The following is a 27357-nucleotide window of genomic DNA, read 5'->3' as shown; positions in this document are numbered from 1 at the left end:
ATTTACTGATCCCAAGATAGGCACTGCAGAGATTTGTTGCTGAAAGAAATAGCCTGATGATGTATTTGAGATTCAGGAAGAGGCCATATGTGTACATAGTATAAATGTGGACAGTCTGGTATATCACCCAATGGTGTTATAGTATGATTTGCTCCTCTTCTGTGTCTCTCCTTCTTCTATTTACTTCCTCAGCCTGGGGTCTTGTTCTTATTTTTGTGGGTTTTACAATACAGAAAGAAAAACACCAAAGGTGCAGAATAAGAAAGAATAGCTCTCTTCATCTTCATTTGAAAGCTAGGATAGATAGATGGTGATAGATGATAGATGATAGATAGATAGATAGATAGATAGACAGATAGATAGAATCAGATTAGATGAGTGTAGATGGTTTAAAGCCTGTCAGAATTGCACAGACAAAGGGACAAGTTGGAAGGCCATGATTTCAAAGGAGAACCTTTTAAAACGGAATAAAGTTTAGCTTTATGAAAACTGATCACACTATAAATTGATGAAAGCATTGTCACAAAACAATACAAGAATAAAGAAGTGAGTCTGAGGAAGAATCTTACTACTGTGATCTTCAAATACCCTAGGCTTTCTGCCTTCTTCAAAGCTCCAGGTCCCGATGTTCATCTTCTGCCTCACCATCCTGAAGATCCTCCCCTTGCTTTCAAGAATCTCCCAAGTATCTTGGTACGCCATATAAACATCCCTATGATCTGACACCAACCAGCCTCAGACAGTGGGAGTCATGGCCTAACAGGAAATAATGTTGTTACCAAATAACTGTCTCTTCACTTCAGCCTCTCCCTTCTGCCCACAGCTTTGGTGTGAGGGTGGGGACTCTACAAACATTTCTTCCCTGCCAGGTGACTCTGTCACAATCAAAGCCATATGGAGCCTAGAGGGCAAAAGGCACAGAAGCAACCAGCCCCTGTTGGTTTCCTGTTCCTGCCAGTTGCCCAGCAACAGCCCTTCCTTGTAGCAGTGTTTGATTCTAGAGTAGTGGATGAGTTCCAGCTTTTTGCATTTGCTCTCCCAGAATCAACCTCTTTGCTCTCATAGGAGGGCTGGCACCAGCCAACCAGGATCCCTCCCAAGAGATCTATGTCTTAGGCCACAGGCTCCCCATTCTAAGATCTGCAAGTACAGCACCAGCAGGCCCAGGCTCCTCCCTGGAGAGGTCTCATGACTCATGATGTCCCTCCAACATCCCAAAGTCTGACTTTCCTCAGAGCCTCTGGGTGCTGATCAGTCCAGCTGCTTCCTGCAGTTACTCTTGCTTCCCAACCTATTTATGTTGCTTTGTCCTAATCTAAGCCTCAAATAGCTATTTAACCAATTCCTTATATCAGATTCTCTCTGTTTACATAACTAGTACAAATTCCATCTCCCTGAATAAGCTCTGGATACTACTGAAAGCAAAGAAGAATTTTGCTTCAATATTATATATTCATCTACAGCATAATGAGTCCTACCAAAACCCCTTTAATAATGGGGGAAAAGAGGAAGCAGGAAATAGGAAGGAGGGGTGAAATTGTCCAAAGTTCATTGCATGCATATGTGGAGTTAACACAATGAACTCCCTCATGCTATCAAAATAAAAATAAAGGAAAAGAAGTCTCCCCTTCAGCATGCTGAAACAGTTACTTACTTCCTGTATCTTTCAACCATAAGCACTATAAGCACCATGACATTTAGTATCCTGTTATTTTGTTGGTGCATATATATATATATATACACATCTATATAGAGAGATATAGATATATCTACATTTTTACCCACCCAGCACATGGAACAGAGTTTGGCCATAGCAAATGCTCAATCATATTCACCAATAAATGAATAGGACATGTTTAGCTTAAAGCTTTAAAAGAATTATTATGAAACTATACATAGCATGAAGGTAAGTAGCTGAACTGCACAAAAGTTTTCAAAATGTCTTAGCAAAAGCCATTTTCTGATCTTTATTTTTCCATTTTTTGTTCAATAACTTTTGTCAGTGGGAATTTCTTTGTATTTTTCTTTTTCATTAAGGTCTATTATCAATACTACCAATCAATAGTAAATCTCAACCACATACTGATGATTGTGCTAGATGCTCTAATAAATAAGTTCGTCGTAAATTTAGCCAATAAACAATTTGAAAATAAACACATACATACATACAAACACACACAATCACACAATTTCCAAAGTATAACTCACAACATTTCAGTACGATGGAAAGCTGCTATGCTAGGATGACCCAGAGGTGGTAAGGCCAGGTTTGTGGCTCACCTGTGATGTTGGGAAAGTCATCGAGCCTTCCTAGGTTATCTGCTACTTCACCTTCTTACAAATAAAGAAGTACAGGTAATTTCTTAAGGGCCTGTCCTCTTCTGTGTCTGTGTGTCTGTGTGCGCGTGCGTGTTACTAGGCTTGAATTTCGAGCCACTTACTCTCAGTCATTTCTCTTATTTACTTTGCTTGAAGCTAGAATTCAACCACTTGAATCACACCTCCACTTCTGGTATGGAACATAAAAGACTCTTGGATTTGCCTGCCTAGGTTGTCCTTGAACCACAATCCTCAGATCTCAGCCTAGTAGTTTGGATTACAGGTGTGAGCTACCAGTGCCTGCCTCCTTTCTCATTGTAAACATGGATTTTTCATGTTCTTTAACATCCCATGTGTACAAAACAACTTATAAATATTGATAGCCAATACACAGACTCCAATTTCTTTACCTCACAACCCACTTCTCCACACAGACCTAGGGACTGAGAACAGGCAAAGCAAAGTGACTGACAGGATGTAAGCAGTCCAATAAAAAAGCCTCCATGCAAATTCTGATTTCCACTGGTAAAAGAAACTATAATTTTCTGCATCAAAAAAATTTAAACCTGTCTGGATATTTGTAAGATCATAGTCTGTAGAGTGGTATCAATAGTGACAGCTGCATTAACCATCAAACACAATGGAGTACATGAAAAGCTCAGTCCCGGACAGGGAGTCATCTCATTGACACATAAAAGGATCAGACAGGCAGGAGGCAGCTGCACAAGATTGGAGCGCATGCTCCCTAAGGGGAGCTCTGAAGCCAAGGCCAGGCTGTGAACGTGAACTGAAAGCATGGGACAGTAAGAGGTGGACTGTAATTGCCAGAAAGGTATTCTCATTATCATCACGTTGCCAATGGAGAATAAACTGTAAAATAAAGTCTGCCAAGGCTTGAGGATATAGCCCAGTAGAAGAAAGCCACAGGATCAATTCCTTGCAAGAAAGGAAGAAAGGAAGAAGAGGAAGGAAGAGGAGGAAGGAAAAGGAAGGAAGGAAGGTAACCTCATTCTTACCAAAGGCCAAATCCCAGAGAAAAGTCATGGACTTGAACAAACATTTACAGTCCCTTGCTATGAACATCTTTCACAATATGATTCATATTTTATTTTGAACTTAAATAGTATATATTACCTTTTGAGCAGCTATATAATAGGGCAATTCAGTCTATGCACAAACAATAACGACATTACAACAACACTACAGGCATAGGCTCATTACTACACTAATATTGGCAATTACATTATGTGATCCCTAATGTTCTGAAAAATATATTTAATGATTTCTTGTGAAAAAAATATATATTTTTTGTTGGTCATGGGGCTTGAACTCTGGGCCTGGGTGCTGTCCCTCAGCTCTTCAGCTCAAGACTAGTGCTCTACCACTTGAGCCACAGCACCACTTCCAGTTTCCTGAGTGATTTATTGGAGATAAGAGTCTCACGGACTTTTCCTGCTCGGGCTGGCTTTGAACCACGATCCTCAGATCTCAGCCTCCTGAGCAGCTAGGATTACAGATGTGAGCCACTGGCGCCTGATGTGAAAAATATTTTTTAATAATTCTCCTGGCTTTCTAAATGGAACGGTGATTGAAATTCCAGTAGGAAAGTGAATAGCTACTTAAAAAGAAACATGGAAAATGAAGGAGGTTTGCCATTTTCAAAGAGCAGCTTTAATTAGAAAGGATGTCTATAGTTATAGTACAGTGATGAGGAAAAGTTCCAAACAATCTGAATGGAGAGAAAGGGAGCTGATCAAATGCTAATAGGAATAAATAACTCTTTTTAATGGCACCTTTAACATACACAAATGCACATACATGTAAACACATGTGCACCCACACATAAACTCCAGGTAAAACAACAGTTGTCACCTTCCCTCTAACTCCACTGAGGTCTAATGGGTTGGGACTCTATGTGGAAGCTATATAGTAGAATTAAGAATAGGAGACTCAAGGTTCCAGACTGATAAACATTCCTACAATGTTCAGTGAATAGTTATTTATTTATTTATGTTTAATTTTATTGTCAAGGTGATGTGCAGCGGGGCTACAGCTACATATGTAAGGTAGTGAGTACATTTCTTATCCAACTTGTTATCCCTTCCCTCATTTTTCTCTCAGTTTCCCTTTCCTCTAGAACCTCCCCTCCCCCGAAAGTTGTACAGTTCATGTCCAACATACTGTCTTTTGAGTATCGCTGTTCCCTTGGTTCACATTTTGTCCTTTGTTTCACCATTTTGTTGTTCCTGTTCCCTATCCTAATTCAGATAAATGTATCTGCAATACCCAGGGTACCAAAATCAAATACACTAGCCACAGGGTATAAACCATAGGGGGAAAAAAACACAAAAGAAAAAAGAAATCACATAGTACATTAAAAACAAAAATCACAAAGAAAAAACATGTTGTTCCATGTCTTGGAGTTCATTTAGCTTAGCAGCATCTTATATAGTCATGTATAAAGCTATTGAGCTATTCTGCTTTCTGCTAAAATTATCCTAGGCATACACTAATTATTACAAGTGAGGGAAACCATGGGATCTATGTTTCTTTGGGTCTGACTTCCTTCACTCAATATGATTTTTCCCAAGCCTTTCCATTCCCTATGAATGGGGCAATGCCATTCTTTCTGATGGAAGCATAGAATTCCATTGTGTATAAATACCACAGTTTCTTGATCCATTCATCTACTGAGGGACATCTGGGTTGGATCCATTTCTTAGGTATGGTAAATCATGCTGCAATAAACATGGTTGTGCTGGTAGCTTTAGTATGGCCCTGTTTGTGGTCATTTGGGTAAAAGTCCAGGAGTAGGATTGCTGGGTGGGTCAATGGGAGCTCTATGTGTAGTCTTTTAAGAACCTCCTTAACACTGCTTAACCTGCTTTCTAGAATGGTTGAACACATTGACACTGCCACCAACAGTGTAATAGAATTCCCTTTTGGCCACATCCCCACCAGCATCTGTGGTTATTAAATTTCTTGATAATGGCCATTCTAACTGGGGTGAGGTAGAATCTCAATGTTGTTTGATTTGCATTTCTTTTATGGCCATAGATATTGAGTATTTCTTCATGTAGCTATTAGCCATTCTTATTTCCTCTTCAGAGAAGTCTTTAGCCCACTTATTAATGGATGGTTGTTTCTTTGAGGATTTATTTCGGGGGGGGGTTAATTTTTTGAGTTCTACGTATATTTTAGATATGAGGCCCTTTCTCTGTTGTATAGCTAATGAAGATCTTCTCCCAATGTGTGGGCTTTCTATTGATCTTGCTAATTATGTCCTTTGCCATGCAGATCTGTAGTTTCATGCAATCCCATTTGTCTAATCTTTCTATGATTTGTTGTGTTTCTGGGTCTTTATTAAGACAATTTTGACCTTTGCCAAGGTGCCCTCATGTTTCTTCCTTCCTGTAATGTTTTCAGGGTGTCTGCTTTACCTTGAGGTCTTTTTATCCATTTGGAATTGATTTTGGTACAGCTGATATATAAGGATCTAACTTTAGTTTTCTATGGGCATTTAACCAGTTTTGCCATCCTATTCTTCCATCCTATTTTTTTGGCTCCCTTATCAAAGATAAGGTGGCCATAGGTCTGCAAGTTCATATCTAGGTCTTCAGAACTATTCTATTGGTCCTCAGGCCTGTTCTAGTGCTAGTATCAAGCTGTTTTCATTACTATAGCTTTGTAATAGAGTTTAAAGTTTGGTATTGATATTCCTCCAGCATTGTTCTTTCTGCTAAGGATTGTTTTTGCTAGTCAGGGTCTTTTATTATTCCATATGAATCTTTGGTTTGCTTCCTTCATTAAAGAAAGATGTTGGGATAATGACAGGTATTGCACTGAATTTGTATATAGCCTTTGGTAAGTATTGCCATTTTCATGATGTTAATTCTCTCAATCCAGGAGCATGGGAGGTTTTTCCACTTCCTTAGTTCTGCTTTAATTTTCTTTTACAGGTTTTTAAAGTTTCCATCACAGAGGTCCTTCACTTCTTTGGTTAAGTTACTGCCTAGGTATTTTATTGGGCTATTACAAAAGAAGTTGCTTTTTTGATTTGCACTCTTCTCATTATTGGCATACAGAAAAGCCATTAATTTTTGAGGGTTAATTTCATATCCTGATTCTTTGCCAAACTTTCTGATCAGCTTGAGTAACTTGGGAATGGAGTCCGTGTGTTTCTTTAATTATAGGATTATGTCATCTGCAAAGAGGGAGAGTTTTACTTCATCTTTCCCTATTTGGATCCCCTTTATATTTGCATCTTGCCTTATTGCTCTAGCAAGGCATTCTAATACTATATCAAAGAGGAGTGGAGAGAGCGGACATCCTTGTCTCATTCCTGAATTTAGAGAAAATGGCTTTAGCTTTTCACCATTAAGTAAAGCCATTAAATGGCTTTAGCTTTTTGCTATTGTTTGCCAGTCGTGGGGCTTGAACTCAGGACCTGGGCACTATCCTTGAGTCTCTCTGTGCCACTTCCAGCTTTTTATGAGTTATTGGAGATAGGAGCTTCACAGACTTTTCTACCTGGGCTGGCTTCGAACCACAATCCTCAGATCTCAGCCTACTGTGTAGCTAGGATTATAGGCATGAGCCACCAGTGCCTGGCTCAATGACTTTTTACTTGGCCTTCATCTGTTTTAAGGGTAGGATCTTGGTATCTGCATAGGGTTCACTCCAACCCCCCACCCCATCTTTGGATATCAAAGTCTACAGGATGCTCAAATCATTTATATAATGTGCATGACTCTCCTATACACTTTAATCATCACCAGGATATTTATAATGCCTAATAACAATGCGAATGCCATGTCAATAATTGTTATACTGTATTATTTAAGGAATATTTGTACCAAAATTAAACTGCCTGTGTTGAAAAGTTCTAACTACCAGCAGCCCCTTGAATTAAATAAAAGCAAGAATGGTTGGCATCCTCACTTCCAGTTTATATCTCTGTGCTGAGTCTTTCACCTTGTAGCCAGGGAAGATGGGATTTATTGATGACAGGTTTTCAAAAAGAAATGGAGAAAACTCCCCCAAATTGGTGGGACAGACCACCCACAACACAACAATGACCTGTTTAACCTGCGCAGATTGGTTTCCTTAGTGAAGACAAGGATAATAATTTCTTCAGAAGTCCTCCCCAAACTAGGACTGAGATAAAGACCAACCAGGCCAAACCCGTGGCTGGGACTATTTACGCATACCTTTTACCTCCTGCCCTATTTCTTTGTCTGTTTAAACTGAAAGCTCATGCCTGTATCATGAAAAATGGCTGAAGATGGGCTGAAATGCTTTCTTCCTGCAGCTGCCCTTATTTCATAATAAATCTTTCTCTGCTTTTATCACTACTCAGCTCTTTATGTGGCATGTTGGAACAAACAGAAAAATCTACCATGTGAACCCCTGGGAGTCTGGGCCTGGGACCTAAAACTCTGGTTTTGTAATGATAAAGAAAAAGGTCTATACATGTCTTGGATAGACAATATTTTTTTCATCTACTTTTGGTACTTGACTGGCTGCATCTATGGATGCAGGAGCCTTGGATACTGAAAAACAATTGTACTTCTCAATCTTCATTCAGTCCTGCCTTGTTGTCAGCACTTCTTGCTTTTTATGTTGTCCCTCGTGAACTCCTTCACTCCCTAGCTTGTTGCCTTTGTCTGCTTTGGGCTCAAAACACATAACAGCATCTGCTGGGATCCTATCTAAAATATAAAGAAAAAGACTTTCAGGTGAGCAGAGATGTCACCTTTGGTGGCATCTGTATTGACTGCTCACAAGTTGCCTTGACTCTGGATTGTCATAGGGATGCAGGGACAGGTTGGCTGGACCTGTGACCTGTGTCAAGTCCTTGGGTGCTGGCCCTCTGACGGCCAGCCTTCCAGGCTGATTCCAGTATTCTCATTCACTTCCATGCTACTTCTCACCTTCATACCCAGCCCTTCCAAAGCTGGTCTTTTACTTTGCTCCACTGTCTGCAGCAATCTACACCTACTTCGTACCTGCGGAAACCAGTGTGAGGCACGCGCTGAATGTTTACATCACACAGAGAGACTTTCAGTTCTGAGTAAATGCTGCAATTATGCAAGCTGCACAGACTAGGAAAGACGCCAGTTGAAAGAATGGGTCTCATTTGCAGGCAGCTTGCATTGTGTTTTATAAGAATGTGTTTGACATTTTAAGCTTTCCTGTGACTGTAAATTGCACTTCTCCTAGCAGCAGGAGTTATTAAGTCTGTGCTCAGAATAAACCAGACTGTTTTGGAAAGTTTAATATTTTTTTTCTTTTTCTATGTTCCATTTTATGATTGCATTTGTTTCCTCAAAGAGAAACCCACGTATTAGAATACAGTTTATTATTTCAAATTTATAATGACAAATTATTTTATTTTTTTAAACCCTCAATGGGTTCCGTCATAGTCTACTTTAAAAACTAAAAACAAATTAAATAAGAAGATAGAATTCTGGCTCTAAATTAATTTTTTTAATGAATAAACATTCAACCTGAAATTCTTGGGGCGTACAAAAAATCATTTGGAACATAGATACATTCACAGCAGCTAGAATACCATCTGTTTTGTTACTTGCACAATTGTTTAATTTACTGCTGAGAGAGTGGCATCTAAGGCTTTCAAATTTGAGCTTCCCCAACCCCATGCCAATAATGTGGAGATGTGAAGCAATATTTTTAATAATAGAATAAATTATTGTAAAACTAGCTTTAAACTAACAGAAATAATATAATAATGATGAGAGTCTTTCAAAGTTTGTTTAGAAATGCCTTATAGTCTTTCTACAGCCTTATAGTCCTTTAAATTGTTAGAAAATGAGTCATTGTTAGCTGACACATGAAAAAAGAAAATCAGACCTGAAAAAAGAAAATGGAACCAGATTGGTGGCTCATGCTACTCAGGAGGTTGAGATCTGATGAGGATCATGGCTTGAAGCCAGCTTGGGCAGGAAACTCTAACGTCCAATTAATCACTAAAAAGCTGGAAATGGAGGTGTGCCTCAAGTAGTATAGTGCTAGCCTTGAGCAAAAAAAGCTCAGGGGTAGCACTCAGGCTCTGAACATAAACTTCAGTACCAGCACCAAAAAAAGCCAAAAATAAACAAAAAAAGGCAAATGAATGTAAAATCAAAGTGGATATAATTGGCATTATTTATAAATTATATAGATTCAATAAGAATCAATGAGTATGAGAATCAGTCAAAACCAATGAGAATTAATTAATATATGAAAGTTAAGTGACTAATTTCTTTAGGACAAAGGACTGTAATCCATGTTTTTTTGTTTTTTACTCGATAAGACTATATCTACTTATCCAACAGAAAAAGGGGTGGTCTTCAGGCACATTCTTAACTAAAATAGATGTTACACAAAGAACCCAGTAATTGGTATAAATGTTTCAGTGATTCGTATTTACATGCAGTAAAAGTTTCCAAGTCAAATTTCAATTTTTTATTATTCAACAAGTCTTCCATTTCCTGCTTTAATGGATGGATCATAATACATCGAGCAGTGGGAATAATTCAAAGCTCAACACTACGGTGTTGGTAACTTGACAATATAGTTGGCAAGGTGAGTTTTGCTGATGGCAAAACACAGCCACAGTATGAAATAGTCGGCTTCAGCACTATCAGTATTAGATTTCTAGGACCTTCGTGTTTCGAAGATTACTTTTATCCTTACAGAATATACTACACATAAAGCCAATACAACATCTCACTGAGAATAAAAGCTTCTGTGAGCTCTGCCAATATAATTTTAACAGCCCATATTTTAACTTGTTAAAAATAGTTTGTAAAATGGATGGACAAACTCCCAGACAAGAGATTATCAATTGCTTTGGCTGAGAAAAAGATCTTTGTAAGTACCTACTTCAACATTCTGCTCACAAGTTTCAACATGAGAGTCTATACAACTTTTTTTTTTAACAGAATGGTACATGTATGATCTAGCCTCTTTCTATGCTTATGTAGCAATAATAATATTCTTTCTTAGGAAAATGACAAAATAGGGCAGAAACAGGGCTATAGTTCAGCCAGATAGATGCAGAACCTGAAGAGCTTTCTGCAGAAGAAAGCTGCACTGAGAATATAATCCAGTTCTGCAGTAGGTAAAGTAGTAGGTTTAGAGGGGACATGACACCAGATAGTTTTGAAGCTTCAGGACTGGTATTTCCTCCCATTTGGGGGCCTTTACTTCCATAAAGGGATAGGCTAAAATGAGATCAGATGAAGTAATGTGTTGGACATTGGCATTGTGATATCCACACCTATAGCCAAAGGTAGAATACTTTTCTCTACCCAGAAGGTCCACCTTCTTTCATCTATCTTCTTTCTTTCTTTTGTCTATCTTCTTTCATTTCAATTCCAATTTCAGTAAAGAGTTCTGTTCTGCTTTTCTGAGGAATTTCATAGTTCCCTATGAAGACTTTAAAGATCCTGGCCATATAGATTATTCTGTCATTCAGTCTTCCATTCCCCGCCCCATCCCCCCCCCCCCCCCCCGTGTCTCCCCCCCCACCGCAGCTGCTCTGCTGATTCTTTGTATTGCTAAAGTCTGCATTCAGATCTAAAATTCTCAGTAACATTCCCTATCCCCAGAAGCATCTATGATTAATAAATCATGGTAATTGTGACAGAAAAATATCTTTGTGTGTGTGTGTGTGTGTGTGTGTGTGTGTGTGTGTGTGTGTGTGTGTGTGTAACATTTGAGAGCATGGGGTACTCTTTTCAGTGGGTATTTTCTTTAGATTAGCTGTATCAACTGCTTTGCTGTTGTTCTGTTTTGTTTTCTGATGAATTCTACAAAGGAAGAGCTGGACTCCAGCTACCTTGAAGCATTAATGTTAAAGATTATGATCAGAAAGATCTCATCGAAGAGAATGTTTCCTTTCCCCTCTATTTTTAATCTCTCCATATAAAAATTAATGCCGTGAGTATATATCAAAATAATTGAAAGCCCTGAGAAGCTCAGACAGGAAATTTATAAGTTTGAGGCCCTGAGTTCAAACCCACTAAAAACAAGGGAACAAAAACACCACATGAAGCCGGGCGCTGGTGGCTCACGCCTGTAATCCTAGCTACTCAGGAGGCTGAGATCTCCGGATCATGGTTCAAAGCCAGCCTGGGCAGGAAAGACTGTGAGACTCCTATCTCCAATAAACCACCAGAAAACCGGAAGTGGCGCTGTAGCTCAAGTGGTAGAGCACTCGCCTTGAGCTGAAGAGCTGAAGGACAGTGCCCAGGCCCAGAGTTCAAGCCCCACGACCGACAAAAAAACAAAAAACAAAAAAACACCACATGAATTGAAATCAGAGCTATTTGTATGCCCAATTTCATGAATTCGTACTACAGCCAAAAGATGGAAATCAATGGTGTGTCCAACCCCAGAGGAATGCACATACAAAAATATGGCATATTCATACAATAGAGTGTTAGTCACCTTATGCAGGCATTAATGTGGTGTCTGGAACATCATAAATGAATTGTGAAGACATTATGCTGAATGAATTATGTCACAATATGGCATCACAATATGAAATCACATAAGATTCAATCATATAAGATTCTCTGAAGAGTTAAATTCTTTTGTCAAGAAGGTACAATAGTGGTTGGCAGATACCTCAAAAGTGGTTAAAATTTCCTACTTTATATTTTACCACATTTTTTTAAAGGAAAAATCAATGATTTTTAAAATGGTTCTTTCCCCGAAAGCTCAGAATTCAGTGCTGACTATAATGATAGCCCGGTGACTGGCTGGTTTGTTTACTAGCTAAGTTATCTGTGCACTTATATTTTTCCTGAAACTTTCCTTGCTCTGTAACTTCCGAAGTGCTCTTTTTAAAGACTGTAAAATTAGAGTACACTTGAACTTATACCACTGATTTTAGACCCTGGCACTTAACCAGACTCCTTTTTTTTTTTGCAAACCAGGAAAGCAGATATGATTGGATTTCCTCTATTACTAAGTAATAAATTATGGGTTTATTTGTACTTAGGAACTACATGAATACATCTAGGAGTAGTCCATTATGGAATAAAATCCTCTTGGTTTTGCCTCTGGCACTTGAAGTTAGAAAAAGGGAGGAATGAAGGCGAAACAAATGGCAAAACAGTAGATTTGTTTTCATCTACACACATCAAAGGCTGTAGGTAGGAAGACTGAGTCTAAGACCTCAGGCAAAAAATGTGAGACCTTACCTAAAAAGTAACTGAAGCCCAAAAGGGTTGATGTTGTGACTCAAGTGGTATAGTACCTACCTACCAAGCACAAGGCTCTGAAGTCAGCTTAAGAAAATATATGCAATAGATTGACAAATTAGAAACCTATAAACTACATTTCCCAGAATGTCCAGTGTCTAATTATCTGGGATGGAGAGCACTTTGTAGCAGCAACTCTGATCACTAGGACACAGTCAGATGGTGAGTTCTTGATGTTAGCAGCATTCCTATAGTGGTGGCTCTGTTTTCTTCTGATCCACCTCTAGCCTGTGGCAGTGATGGCATCAATCTGTTGCCAGTTCTATGGAACTGCTTGGGGTCATCTCCCTGGGCTCAAAAGAGACAAATTCCTCCCCTTGCAGGGCAACTTTCCTTCCTAACCTTCTGGTGAACATCTAACCTAAGTTCCTTTCTGCTCAGAGCTACGAGACCAGTTTTCTGGGTGACACATGAAAGAGAAGGGAGAGATGAAAGCATCTGACATGCCAAGATGATAAAGAAGGCCTTGGGAACGCTGTGAATGGGAAAGACTGTGTGTCCTTCTGACATAGAGTTACACACAGGAGAACCAAGTCATAGGCTCAATCATCAAGGAGACTAAAACCTAATCATAAAGGCTGACAATGGCTTATGGGCACCCCCAAAGAGAGAAGGGACAGAGAGAAACAAAATGCATAAAGGCACATGTGCGGGGGAAAAACACCACTTAAGATGCATTTACTCAAATGGTCAACTGAGAGTCAACTAGGCAGCAACATCTCTGGAGATCTGGCCAATCAACATACTTCTTTCCACCTCCCATTGGACCCATCTTTCATGACTGAGGCAGTATATAGCTTTACACACATTGTTCAGTTGCTCCTCACACTCACCTGGGGGGAATCATGGTCCCCATTCCACAGATGAAAAAGCGGCTTTCAGGTGGGCATCACTCCAAGTGATCTTGTTCAAGCTCAAAATGACTTTTCTCCATGTAAGAGATACCCAAAATGAATGACATTAAGGCCTCTAGCAAGTTCCTTGGCAATGTCTTCTATTAGGCCAAGGACATTCAACTGGCCATGTTAGCATCACTATTCTTTGAACCAGAATCAGGCTCAATAATGAACTTCTTCCGTCTTTAGTCCATCCTCCAGTCATATCCATATTTTTATGTCTCTCTTTACAGAGCATTGTCCAATTTATCTATGAGTTTTAAAAAAGTTCTCACGGACAAGGACTGACAGTCTAGTTTCAACAATTCATTATACCATGGGCTTCTCTGAGGGACGGCTTTCACTCAACTCCCATGAAAAAATGTAAACTGGACCGTCAACATGAAACAAAAACAAGGATTTAGTTGCATTTTTTTTCTCTCAATGTTAAGATCTAGTGTCTTGCCAAGCAGGTCTAGCATGTGCTTCAAAGGTCAGAGCTTGGTTCTTTAAAGGAGTACATATATATATATATATACATATATGTGTATATATATGTTTATATACATATATGTATAGATAATACATTCTTTGATGAGAAATAAAATGCATTTTAAGTATTTGCATATCTATCAATAATAACACTTATGATAACAACCTCTTCTTATGGTCCTTTCAATCCCAAATAAAATATGGCTTATGAAAACAGATTTAAGATTTCCGGGGAATTCCCTCTTCAATTGAAGGCACTGTTAGGTCACTTAACTATACAGACAAAGCACTGTCCATGTCACATCCTCCTGGTAAGGAAAATGTTATTAATACCATGGTGCATTAGCTATGTTAAGATACACACACTAAAGGCCAAACTAGATCCAAAGCACACCATTACAGTAGTTGAATCTTTCTAGCAATATTACTGGTTTTGAGTTAGGAAAAGCTTCCTTAGAGTGCTTGCTTTTCAAACCTAACCAAACGGACGGAGCAGTTTCCTCAGTGACCAAATACTTCTTAAAGGTCTCCTTTAAAGTTCCATGCCAACAAAGGCATCAGAGGGCTGACTGGCTTCCTCTCCAGCCACCCTCCCCTGGGAGCATCTCCAAGGCACCCTAAGGAACCCGCACAACACCACTGTTGTTTTACATTGCAGGCATCACAAACAGAAAACCTAGAACTCTCCTTTCACTAAACTTCCAAACAGATGAATCATGCATGACATTGGAGGACGGAGGATTCGATTTGCCCACAAGTCACAGGAATAGCAGTGGTTTTAGCTGCTGAACTAAAGGGTTAAATACCAACCGCTACCTGCCCTAATGCCAATAACTTTAGCCTCAAAACGACATCGATTATATCTCAACTCCTTTCCCCTACAAAATTCCCAATGTACATTTAAATGCATGCACGCCCACCGACCCAAAGCTTTGCACGCAGATGTCTGACCATCTTTCTATATAAAAGCACGGTGTGTTTATATACTCACAAACAACTCAATTCCTATAAAGAATTGTTTTTAAAAACCCCACAGAGCATGTCCTCTGCAAATCCTGCTAGGCTGTTTTAGCTTTCCTTCCTAGAATTTTATATTCTCATCATCAGCTTTGAAAACTTTTATGGCTTCAAGTTATCTTAGGACTCCGCCTCCCGTTAGTTCAAAAAAAATAATCATTTCCCAAGTGATGTCTGTTAAGGGGAAAGCCACACGTGCACGCTACCCGAATACAAATCCGCGGCACCTCTGCGCCGCAGCACGCTCAGCCTCCATCCAGCCCTGAGCTAGGATGTCAGGGCTCGCCCCCCAAGCCCGTCCCGCAGCCCCCAGCCCGCCCCCATCTCAGGATGGGCTCCCCAGCTTTGATCTGAAGTTTGCAAGGTAAACAAGTCACCCAGAGCGACGAGAACATTCCGCCGGCCGGGGAAGGACGGGCACTCACCCAGGCAGCAGCCCCCCCCACCGGCCGCGGGCCCGGAGCGCGCGCCGGGCGACCTGTCGCGCCCTGTCCTCGCTGCCGGTGCAGAGCCAGCAGAACTAGGGCGGACTCGACGCTGGCCGCCGCCGCTCCCCGCTGCAGCCCATCCTCGGCACTCGGGTCGCCGCGCTTTCCTCCGGGAACCCGGGCGGGAAGCCGTGCACAGCCTCGGAGTTGCGGTGCTGCCTGGAACTGGAGGTGGAAGAAGCTCTTTGGCACCAGAGCCCGGGGGTCGGGGACGTGGGCTGTATGAGATGGAACTTCCACCCTTTCGACCTATTTTGGAACGTGAGAGTGGAAGGAGCGAGGTGGGGGGGGCGGTGGGGGGAGTAGACAGAGCGCGCGGGGTGCGGGGGCGCGCGCGGCCTTGGGGAGCGCGCGCGCACGCGGCCGGGCGGGAGTGCGGCCGGCGGCCGAGAAGTTGGAGCGCGGCCGGGAGGCCTCGGGCGCCGATCCTCGCCAGGGTACCGACCTCCCGCCACCTCCCGCCACCTCCCGGCCCCTGCCACCACCTGAGTCCAGGCTCCGACCGAGCCTAGACGCCGCGCGCCCTGCGCTGGCAGTGCCACAATGGGGGCTCCCGACCCGCCCCCGATCCCGGTCCCAAAGGCCACCCTCGCCTCCTGGACACGCCCTCACCTCTCCCGAAACCGAGGCCCCGAGGGCGGGTAGACTCAGCGGGGTGGCGCAGGGTGCGGAGGAGATCACTTCCCCGGCCTCCTCCTCCTGGATCGCCCCTCCCGAACGTGCCAGAGAAGTGGAGCGTGGGGATGGAGGTGACCTTCCTGCCTCCTCCCCTCTCCTTCTCCCCCGTCCTGCGCACCTGGTCGGCAACACCATGATGCCCTCTCTCGTCCTTTGATCCTTGCAGCCAGCCACCTACCTATAGCATCAGCCAGCGGAACTGACTCCACTGGGGTACCTGAGTGCTTGGGATACCCCAAGATCTCATCCTGGGGCCACCCCAAGATCTCACTCCAGGATCCAGGATGTCTGCTGGCTGGGAATCTTCACCAAATTAACAGCATGGTTCACTCTCAAGAGTTTTGTGAGAACGAGCCCCCCCTCTTGGGTAGGTAGCAAGTAGCAAGAGGATAGGATGGGACTTAGACGTTTTTGCCTAACATGAGACTCACCCCAGTCATGACGAGTAATAAATAGGATTAGCTGCTTTCTCTCAGGCCCTTAGCTAATAATCTTAACCTCTGTCAGTAAACAGCGTCAAGAATCTACGTGCTTTTTTAAAATGCATGGTCTCAACAGAGAAAAGACAGCCCGTGCTGTAGCTGTTCCAGTGCCCTTTGTCTACTGTTCCTAGGACGGGGGTCATCATATCTGACTTCTTAGTTTTGCAGCCAGGGTCTTGTGCGTCTCGCATAGACACTGGTCTAGTTAGGGTGTTAATGAAAAAGGCTGAAGAAAATCAGCTTGTGGAATCATGTTCTAGTAATGCTTCGTATATTAGGATGGAGTCAGGAGGAATTTTGGCTGGGGCCTCTATCACTGTGCCAAACATAAGCAAATAAGCATTTCCTTATTTCTTTACTCTGTAAATGTGTAAAAAAAAAAAAAAGCCAGATTTTCCATGTTCTTCAGTTGAATGCCATTTCACAGAAAGACCATTGACTATTCGTTTTAGTCTCCATTCAAGAGACCTACAAGTGTAACTGTCCAGATAGTATTAGGTATTGTAGTGTTCCTTGTCTCCTCTAACAGTCCCAGACAAAGCACACCTAAATAGCACCGTGCCTGGCACAATGCCTAATAAATAGCTGTCGAGTGAATGAGATCTCAACAATGTGACAGGAAAGTGGCCTGATCTAAATTTTGCAGGTAAATATGGAAAAACTCAGTGACAGGTGACTTAAGCAGGAAAGCATCCTAAAGTTGCGGTGGAAGGAACAGGGCTTGGGTATGAATAATTAGCAAAAGGATGGGAGTGAGAGAGTGTGTCTGATGTGATTTTGAGATTCATAGTTGCTAGGTACTTAATCTGGTATAAGGAATAGGTCCCTAAAGTAAAAGAGGCTGGGCACAGTGGTTCACGCCTGAACCCTAGCTACTTGAGAGGACTATGGTTCAAGGCTAGCTTCCACAAAATGTTTGAAAGACCCTATCTCAGCTAATAAACGCTGGGTGAGGTGGCCTGTTAAGCAGAAAACATAAATAGGAGGCTCACAGGCCAGATAAGTGAGACCCTATTCAAAGGAAACTAAAGCAAAAAGGGATGAAGGTGTAACTCAAGTGGTAGAGCTAATACCTGACAAGTGCTCTGCATTCAAACCTCAATACTGCATAAATACATAAATAAATAACCAACAAATGTGATGATATTTTCATGTGTTTTCTGGCAGCTCACAAACTGGTTGAAACAGGTCTATGGAATACAGAGTGTGGGTTTAAGTGACCAGTGCCTTGTTCCGGAGTAGGAAGGAAAGGAGGTTATTCCGGTTGATAAGAAGCAAGTACTTTCTGGCCATCAGCAGAATTTGTGCAATGGCTGTAGAAATGAAAAGAAGAGTGTGCTAAAAAGAAAATTTTTCAAGCAGATAAATACAGCTGTACTTAAAAAAAAAACCAATTTATGTTCTTTCTGTGCTAGAGGATCACAGCCACAGAGAGAAGAGACAGACAAAATAGGAATGCTTAAATGTTGACAGTTACCAAAGATGGATGAGGGTCCATGGAGGGCTATTGTATCATTGTGTCATTGCTTGTGATGATGGATACATTTTTATGAAAAAGATTTTAAAGAATTTTTACTCTTGGGTAACTGTAAACAATCCTGCAGAATTTCCTAGCTTGGATTGTTAGAGTATGTATATAAAAACGGAAGGAAAAAGAAAATGATATAAAGATGCCAGTGGATCCTGCACATAACATTGTTATTAATAAGTAAAGACTATATAAACAGATTTTCTCTTAGAATGAATTATGATGTGTGTTGGCCATAATGTTTCCTATTTCTTTCTAGACTTGAACTTGACTTCATGTTCTATTGCTTTCTCAACCAAATTCCTTTATTAGGACACTAAATAATTGTATATGATATACTATATATATAATGACTCGTGTTTATGATACATTATTATGTTCATTATTATTACATTGTTTAATTAGCTCATTTTTATTTGGATTAATTGACTCTTTGGGTCTGCCACCTACTTCATGGTAGCAGATAGCAGTGCCAGGATCCTCTAAGCTTTGCTGGCTTCTCTTTACTGAGAAGTCAGCCACAGTGAACTGGACTATCCATTACATGACTAATTCAATCAAGGGTTGGTATTTACCAAAAGGAACCATCTAGCTTGCCCTGTGGCACAGGAGGCAATCACCCTGGAAGTTTACCACAAAGGTGTGCGCTATATTGGAGTGTGACAATGAAAATGGTCAGGCTTCTTTTCTATGGCAACCTCCAAAACAAGGCCGAGATTTAAACTTCATCATGGAATGGGCCAGAGCCTGTGCTCTTAACCATTTTGTTCTCTGCCTCAGGAAGAGCAGAGGCAAAGTTAAACTGAGACTTGTGTGTGACTAGGTCACACTGCAGTAAACCATGGGTGCCTTGGCAATGGAAGGGCTAGCCCTCTTGTGCTTCCGGGGAAAGCTGCTTCCTCCTAGATGGCTGTTCACCTTGTGGAGCTATTGCTTGTTCTTCCTTCCTTCCTCATGTGGCTTAATAATGAAGTAATATCAGTGCAGATAGCCTGTTTCTATTCTTTATGACTTGCACTGACCCAACCATATAATCTGTTGATAGCCCATAATACTGTCAGAACAGGAAATAGAGCTGTGATTGTGGCTTCATGGATTCATTCTTTGTAGTAGTTGATCTCTCTCTTTCTCCCTCTCTCCCTCTCTCTTCTTCTCCCTCTCCCGCTCTTTCTCTTCCTCCTTTTTCTCCCTCTCTTTCTCCCTCCTCTCTCTCTCTCTCTCTCTCCTTTCCTTTCTTTTTCTTTTGATGAGGGACTCTATTAGAGATGAAGCTGGGGCTTCCCCATTGCTAGACAAATGCTGTGCCATTTAATCCATAACTTCAGTCCATTTTTTTTTGCTTGAGTCTATTTTTCAGATAGGATCTCCTTTGTTGTTAGGACTAAGATCCTTCTACCTATAACCACTCCCATTAGCAGATGACATTCGTGAACTATCATGTCTGGTATATTAATTGAGATGGGATCTCAATAACTTTTTGCCTGGCTTGGAGTTGAACTATAATCTTCCCAATTTCTACCTCATGATAGCTGTGATTACAGGTATGCTCTACCATTCCTAACTGCTTTCCTTCATAAAAACAGAAAGCATAGCTTCTTCTTAGAGATGTTATTTTTTAAAAAATCCTGCAAATCAAGTAATGTATTCCAATTGACTTTTTAAAATTAGTAAGCTAAATATGTATCCACAAACTTTTCTTTCTGAATCATTATGAAAAATTTTATCCAGGATTTAGCAACTATTGCACTGTTACAGTACCTAAACTGCTTTCACTGAGAAGTACTAACTGCTTGCTTGGGCCCTAGAATGAACTAAAGGCAGGAATAAGCTTGGCATCTCCACATCCATTTTCATATCTTTTTTCATTTGTGAGTCATTGCCTGTGTAGCTACCTGGGAATCCAGGAAGGACAAGACTAATCAATAACATCTTTACAAAGAATAATGGAGGAAACTTCTAGGAAGGACAGGAATAGCAAAGCCTCCCAAGACAGACAACCCACCAAGCCACGAGGACTAACTTAACCTGACCTGATTTCTCCAATTCTCCCTTTAAATGTTAGAAAGGACAACAACTTCCCTGGAACACCTCCAGGGAAGAGTCTGAGGATAAAGGCCAACCAGGTTACATCAGTGATTGGAACAGGTTAACTATGTATATTCTCCCTCTCCGCCTAATTCTTTGCCTATTTATACCTGAAGCTCCTGTCTGCATCCCCAGAAGATGGCTGAAGGTGGGCTTCTTGTGGCTGCCCATACTATCTGATAAACCTCCTTTCTCTGCCTCATAGCTTTGTCATTTGGGGGTGAATGGTTAGGCCTGACAGATGGATGTACTGGGATTGGGCTCATAACCTAGAACTCTTCCTTCACCATTATTTTAAAGCATTGATATAATGAAAACATGGAATACAAATGTAATCAATAAACATTAAAGCTAACTTATTTTATTGCCTTTCTGCATCAGATTCATGACCACTTCTTCAGACATGGCGAATTCCATCTAGGGAAGCAGCACCCCACATGCCTGAGTCCAGTAAAGATCTTGAAATTTCTGCATTCGTTGGAGCTGTAAGTGCCACACCTCCAGCTTCTTGAAGTATAGCATTTGTGCAAGGAATTTATGCAAGTTCTTGTCCTAAAGCTCTCCACCATTACTAATGGGGTTCTTCCTCACTACCTGTTTGCATAGATTGCCATAAGCCCTAAACATGGGCTAAATGGTGTGTAAGTCACCATTTAATCATTTTTCTTTGACAGCCTACTGTATTCAAGGCCCTGGTCTAATAACTAGCTACTAGCCTCTTTGGATGCTTTTCTATTATTAATATGATGGAGACTTAAAAAAAAACTAAAGTTACATTATTTAGACACAATCTTTGCCTTTCAGAGCTACTGCCCATTCTTGAGTAAATTTAGCTAGATACCATAATGGTACTTGAGGAAGTGGAACCTCTCACTAGGTGGAATGGCAGGAAGAAACTGGGGTGTCCTGAACCTCCCTCCCCCCACTGTTCTCCCTCCCCAGAGCAGATAGACAAAGCTCAACCTTCAGGGCCTCCTACTTTTAAAGGGTTCCTCACAACAGAACTGGTCGAACCAGTCTGTGGATCAAAGCGTTCTCTTCTGTTTATAATGTGAATCAGCACAAGTTAGAAATCCAAGCGCTGACCAGACATGACCTTGGCATTTGGGAGTGTGCCCTCTACCTGAGCCCTTCACTTCTTTCATTTCCAGAGAGTCTGTGGCTGCTACCTTGACCCAAAGGAACTGGTGTTCCCCACACCTTTGAAAGCTGGAAGGCCTGCTGCTGTGAGCAGTGGGGTTTTCCAGTGGGGAGGATAAACGGATTTCTTATCTGACAAGGTTTTGTAAGCCAAGAAGAGAAACAACCTGTTGCCTCTCTGCCTTCCTGAATTATATGAAACAGAGACCCATCAAGCCTCAGCATCTCTGAGGCACCTGTCCTGATCCCCTGCTTTTTCCTCTCCTCTCACAGTCTTTCCCTGGACAACTTCATCCACTGCAAAGTGAGATTGTGCAAATGCCTCAAAACTCTGTATCTTGGAAGTAGACCAACAAACCTACAGACCCACAGTGCCAAAGCCTTGTGAGACATCTCTATCAGGGCGACTCAGTGCATTGGAAACTGAACTCCAGTGCTCTCTGTGGACCGAACCCAGAGAACAGCCGTTGCCTCTCTTCTATGAATCTGTGTTCTCCAAGTTACCAGCACATTGCTTCTCTTTGCTCTTTATATTCCACTGGTAGCCACTGAGACAGGACAGATGGATGAGGTGACAAGGAATTAAAAATTAAAACAAATAATAACAAAAAGGGTAAAGTCAGGAATTAAACCAGATCCAGGAAGTCAAACTGAAAACTCAGGGCAGCAAGCTATCCTCCCAATTATCTCCCTAGAGAGAAAAAATAAAGGGCATGTCTGATGTCTGGCAGTAAGTTCCAAAACTCACACAATTATTGTCCGGTGTTTGGTTAAGCCTACACCATTTTTCTCCATGCTTCTCAATAGTGAACAGGACCTGTTGACTATGTTTTGGATGCTATTCTAACCCATTGTGTTGGTTTGGAAACAGCAAAATGTCTAGGGGTTATGGGATACTGTGACCAGGATCTAGCCAAGAAATTAAAGAATTACAACAGATAACCACTCTTCTGAATGTCCATCATCTCCTGTAAAAAAAGAGAGAGTTGTTTTTCTTTGTTGTTTCTCCCTACATTATCCTGATGACATACTAAAATAAGTCTTTGCTAAACTACTTTGGGAGACTCTCCTTTTGTGAAACACCTATTGGTCTGTGACCTTTGTGTATATACTTTCTGCTGTAACTGGGACAACAGACAGATGCACATTACCACACCCAGCCTTTTTCAGTTGAGATAGACTCTTGAAAACTCTTTTGTTCCTGTGCTGGTTTGAAACTGCTTTGATTCTGATCTCCTCCTCTCACAAGGTTGGAATAACAGTATCAGGATACCATATTAGTTGAGATGAGTCTTACAAATGTTTTGCCAGGACTAGCTTCGAACCTCTGTCTTCCCAAACTCTACCTCCCAAGTAGCTAGGTTTACAAGTGTGACAAGTGGTTTACTGGTTCCTGGCTCAAAATGTTGTTGTATTTTTTTTGGAGTGGATTTCTTTTTCTTTCTTTCTTTTCTTTTCTCCTTTTTTTAATATATGCATCCTAATTCAGGAGGAGAGAAGCAAGAAAAAGAGCAAGACGGGTAAATAAATCCTTCTACAGATGTTTGGATTTTTTTAAAAAAAAATTTGGAGTCTTTGCATATACATAAGGAGATATGTTGGGGTTGGAACCCAAGTCTAATCATTAACCTCATTTATATTTGAAACTCACCTTGTATACATAGCCTGAAGTTAATTTTACACAGTATCTTCAGTGCACCTGTGGGGTTCTTTGTGTTTTACTTTATTGTTATTATTAAGGTGATGTACAGAGAGGTTACAATTACAAGAGTCAGGTAATGAGTACATTTCCCTTCCTATAGTGTCTTCCTACCATTACTCTCTCCTAGGCCTTAACTCACACCTCCACCCATAGTTCACTTTCACCAGTGTCCAGTGAGTTCCACTGGAGCACTTTTTTTTTTTTAACCTTTTTTCCCCTCAAGTGGATATCAAGTCTGTAATTTGCCTGGCAACTGAGATTCTAAGGAATTCCTCTCTTCCTGCCCTTTCCTTTTCTTTAACAACACCATCACCTGCCAATTTTATCTCTGTGATGATTTTATTTACCTACTTTACTCACTTGTTTCTACCTCATTTGTGTATGTTCCATTACTTCTCAGCTAAGTGATTATAGCATTTGCTTACTATTTTTAATATATAGCTTATTGTAAAGATACTGTACAGAGGGGTTACAGTTACATGAGTAAGATAATGAGTACATTTTCTATGCTTAATCTTACATCTCAATTTTTAAAGCTATTTTTTCCCACAAAACCTTTTAGTCTTTATTTTCTTGATTTCATCTGTCTTGAGAATCTAGTTGTTCTTTATTTTTATCCATTTTTTAATCACCCCTAAAAGCATTCATTCATGCCTAAAAGCATTCATTCACTTATTTATTCTTTCATTGAACAAATAATCATTGGACATCTATGTGCCAGGGACTGTAGTAGGAAAACAATGGAGAGCAAAATATATAAAATCCTTCTGGCTATGGTGCTCATAGAGCATTGGAATAATAAACAAGAACACACAGATCCCAATGGAAATGTGTGGCCTTAAGCTGAAACAAATACCTTGAAGGGGAGATTGGCCTGTCATCTAATGAGGAGACAGCTGATGCTTCTCTCTGTGTTCTCCAAGTGCAACCTACATCTGTGCCTGTGGAGATATTAGGAAGTTTGGTTGAAGGAACATATTCCTCTACTCTGACGTAGAAGTGCCTGCCTCACCTTTTTCTATACAGCACAATATTCAATAAAATCTATAGCAGGTCAGTTCTCAAATGCAGAGCCCAGCACTCCACCACTGAAGCTGTTAGTTTGTGTTCCCCTCACTACCACGGAACAACTATCCCCAAATCTACCCTGTTTTCTTTGCCAGCATGACCCCATGGGATGCTCTTTGTCCCAGTTTCATCATTGAGGACATTCTTCATGGTAAAAAGTTCTGTTGTTCCCTTCAATAAATTGCTGTTATCACCAACACCAGCCCATGATCCCTCTTCCTCAAAGTTCACAATGTTGTTGATGTAGAACAACCTTTTTTTTAATATGGAAAATGGGTCAACTTTCAGCTGTCCTCTGTGTCATTCACCCTCTTCCTGTCCATCTCTGAAGCTGTTTGGTAATCACTTTGACATTCTTTCTCTCCTATTTTCTGTCATGCTGCTTTTCCATCATCTACTTTTTTGTGGTCCTGCAATTTCTGGAATAGGCTTTTTGTTAAAATCATGAATGACACATCTCTCTTGCTTTATGTTAGCTCTATTTTGTTTCAGAGCCATTGCATAATTCTTTCAAGCAGCACACAGAGAGACAGAATTTTTGGCCTGCTTTGTATGTGTTTTATTTGTAGCTTAGAAGGAACAAGGCATGGGAAAGGTGACCTTAAGTGACATAATAGGGAAAGAATGACTGCAGAAAAATAAATTCCTCCAGTAGAGAATGTGCTATATAAATAATGGAGTGTTTACACAGAGAAAAATAGAGAGCCATGATTGTGCAGATAATTTAGTGACCTGGAAATATACCACAATGTTAAGTGAAAAGGATTTTGGTTCAAGACTTGAAAATATTGTATGTTTCCATGTATATATAAGAAAAATTCTGGACAAGTACACCAAACTATTACTAGCAGTTTTCTCTGAGTGATAAAATTTTTGTATTCTTTCCATATTTTTTGTTGTTGTTGTCAGTCGTGGGGATTGAACTCTGGACTTGGGTGCTGTCCCCAGCTCTTCAGCTCAAGGCGAGTGCTCTACCACTTAAGCCACAGTGCCACTTCTGGTTTTCTGAGTGGTTTATTGGAAATAAGAGTCTCACGGACTTTCCTGACTGGACTGGCTTTGAATGTGATTCTCAGTCTTCTGAGTAGCTAGGATTACAGGCATGTGCCACCAGCACCTGTCTTCTTGCTGTATTTTTAAGGGAAGAAGGACTAATCATAGTTTTGGAGCAAAACATACTCCAGATTTATAAGCAATAACTCTTTCCTCATGGAGTTGCCTAACACTGCATTCCTTCTGTGACTCGTCAAGCATGTGAGAAGCAGTGTCAACATGTCATCTTGTTCCTTTTTATTATCTTAGACTCTCAAGGGCCACAGCATTTTTTGAAGTACATCAGTCACAATTACCCCAGCATTCTCTGTGAGGAGCTACTTATGGCAATGCGGATGTTATCAACCACATATGTACCATCAGGATTATAACAGCTTTACATCCTGTTTTCTAAGTAAAGTCACTTCACTTGGAAAACATCCTCACTAAAGATATTGATTATCTGTTGGTAATGGTAATATTGGATCTATAGCAAAGTCAGCCATTTGTGTGTATATGTGTGTGTGTGTATGTGCACTTGCTTATGTGTTCAAAAGTGTATAAGCACGTGCTGTACTCAGAGACTCTATTCTGAGGGAAAACTGAAGAGAATTTTGAGAAAGTAGGTCTTCTCCCCACCCCCCCCCCCCGCAAAGATATTTTTAGAATTTTTAAGGGTATAACTTTTGAAAAAGTTAGAATAAGTTAATATCCCAGACTAGATACTAATGTGTGCTAATGGAAGTTAGCTCACACAATATGGTTCCAGAAAACTGTATAATAAAAACATTTTGTTAGAGAATGGATCTATGGTCATTGAAGTGTGTCTTCTGAGAATACATTAGGCAAAATTCCTCCACTACAGTCACGCCAGAGTTCTAGAAATCAACACTCTATGACCTTCAGTTCAGGTTTGACCTCTGGGTCTCAAGTTATTTCTCTGAAAAGTGAGAGATGAGTTAGATAATCACGGAGGTCTCTCACAGGTCTTAAGAGTTAAAAGCATTTTGGCTGGGCTTGGTAAGTTATAAAACCATTTTTTAAAGGAGGAGAGTTGGTACTTCTGTGTGTGTGTGTGTGTGTGTGTGTGTGTGTGTGTGTGTGTGTGTGTGTAGTACTAGAGGTTGAACTCAGGACCTCATGCTGTAGTTGACCCCCTTGAACTATGTCCTTGGCACTTTTGTTTATGAGATAGAGTCTCATTAGTAACTTTGCCCAATCTTGCCTCACTTCCTTAGTATTTGAGTGTACCATATGAATACTTCACTCTACCAAATAGCTCCTTAGTATTTGGTGCATATATGTGCGCCAAGTCCAACTCCATTCCTTCATCATACTGATTTTAAAGTTTCTGCTGGCCAATGTGAATTCAGAGGACTAGACGTTGAGCTAATAATCAGTAGTACTTTCTGGTTAATTAATTTGAGGAATTTTGGAGGCTCCAGAGGGCAGACTTGGACAGAGAATGTAAATTATCAGGAAAGACATTTAGACTCAAGAAGACAGAGATATTTAAAGCTCCAAGTGTCTGGTAGTGGGGACGCCATTAAGAGATATGACTCTAAGTCTCTTGGATGAGCAGAGCCTATTCACATTGTTGATATTTTCAAAGAGAATCTATCCATCAGAGAGGAGCTCATATGAGAGACCTCCATGTCCTTTCTGGGGCTTATTATGATTTGAATATGAAATGTCCCACACTGGCTAATGTATTAAAGGTACAGTTAGCTGCTAATGGGTTTTGGGGAAATAATTTGGTCTGGAGAGCGATACCTTAATCAACAGATTAATCTCTTGATAGATTCATCATATGACAGCATTATTAGGAGGCGGTTAGAAGTCAGAGCTGGAGCCTAGTTTCAGGAAGTAGGTCCTTGGTCTCCGTTTTTCCATAGACCCTTTCTATGAGGGCTGTACTCTATTTCCCATCAGCTATGATGTGAACTGCTCTACTCCACTGCTTCCTGGCCATAATGGATTAACACCTCTGAAACTGTGAACCATATTAGATAACTTTTCCCTTTAAGTTGTTTATTTTAGGTGTTTACTTGTGGGGACCAAAAAAAAAATAGCTTCACGAATGCAGCTGAGTTTCTTTGATGTGATACTGACAAAGGACATTGATAGATGCACTTCAGTATTTGGACAGAGAAGAAGTCTGATGATTTCACAATGTG

At 40.8% G+C, this 27357-nt stretch overlaps 1 protein-coding gene across 1 annotated transcript in view; it reads right to left on the bottom strand.

Annotated features, from left to right (window-relative positions):
- The window catches only part of Trmt9b (tRNA methyltransferase 9B (putative)), a 40290-nt gene extending 26804 nt beyond the window's left edge, over nucleotides 1-13486 (bottom strand). The window contains exon 1 of the mRNA XM_042699508.1: nucleotides 13427-13486. The gene's annotated coding sequence lies outside the window, so the exon portion shown is untranslated. The remainder of the gene's footprint in view (nucleotides 1-13426) is intronic.
- Nucleotides 13487-27357: the final 13871 nt, after the last annotated feature.

The sequence above is a fragment of the Dipodomys spectabilis genome, unplaced genomic scaffold (assembly GCF_019054845.1).
Source record: "Dipodomys spectabilis isolate Male_0828 unplaced genomic scaffold, ASM1905484v1 ptg000009l, whole genome shotgun sequence".
Classification (NCBI taxonomy): Eukaryota; Metazoa; Chordata; class Mammalia; order Rodentia; family Heteromyidae; genus Dipodomys; species Dipodomys spectabilis.
This window is presented reverse-complemented; position numbering and strand designations above follow the sequence as displayed.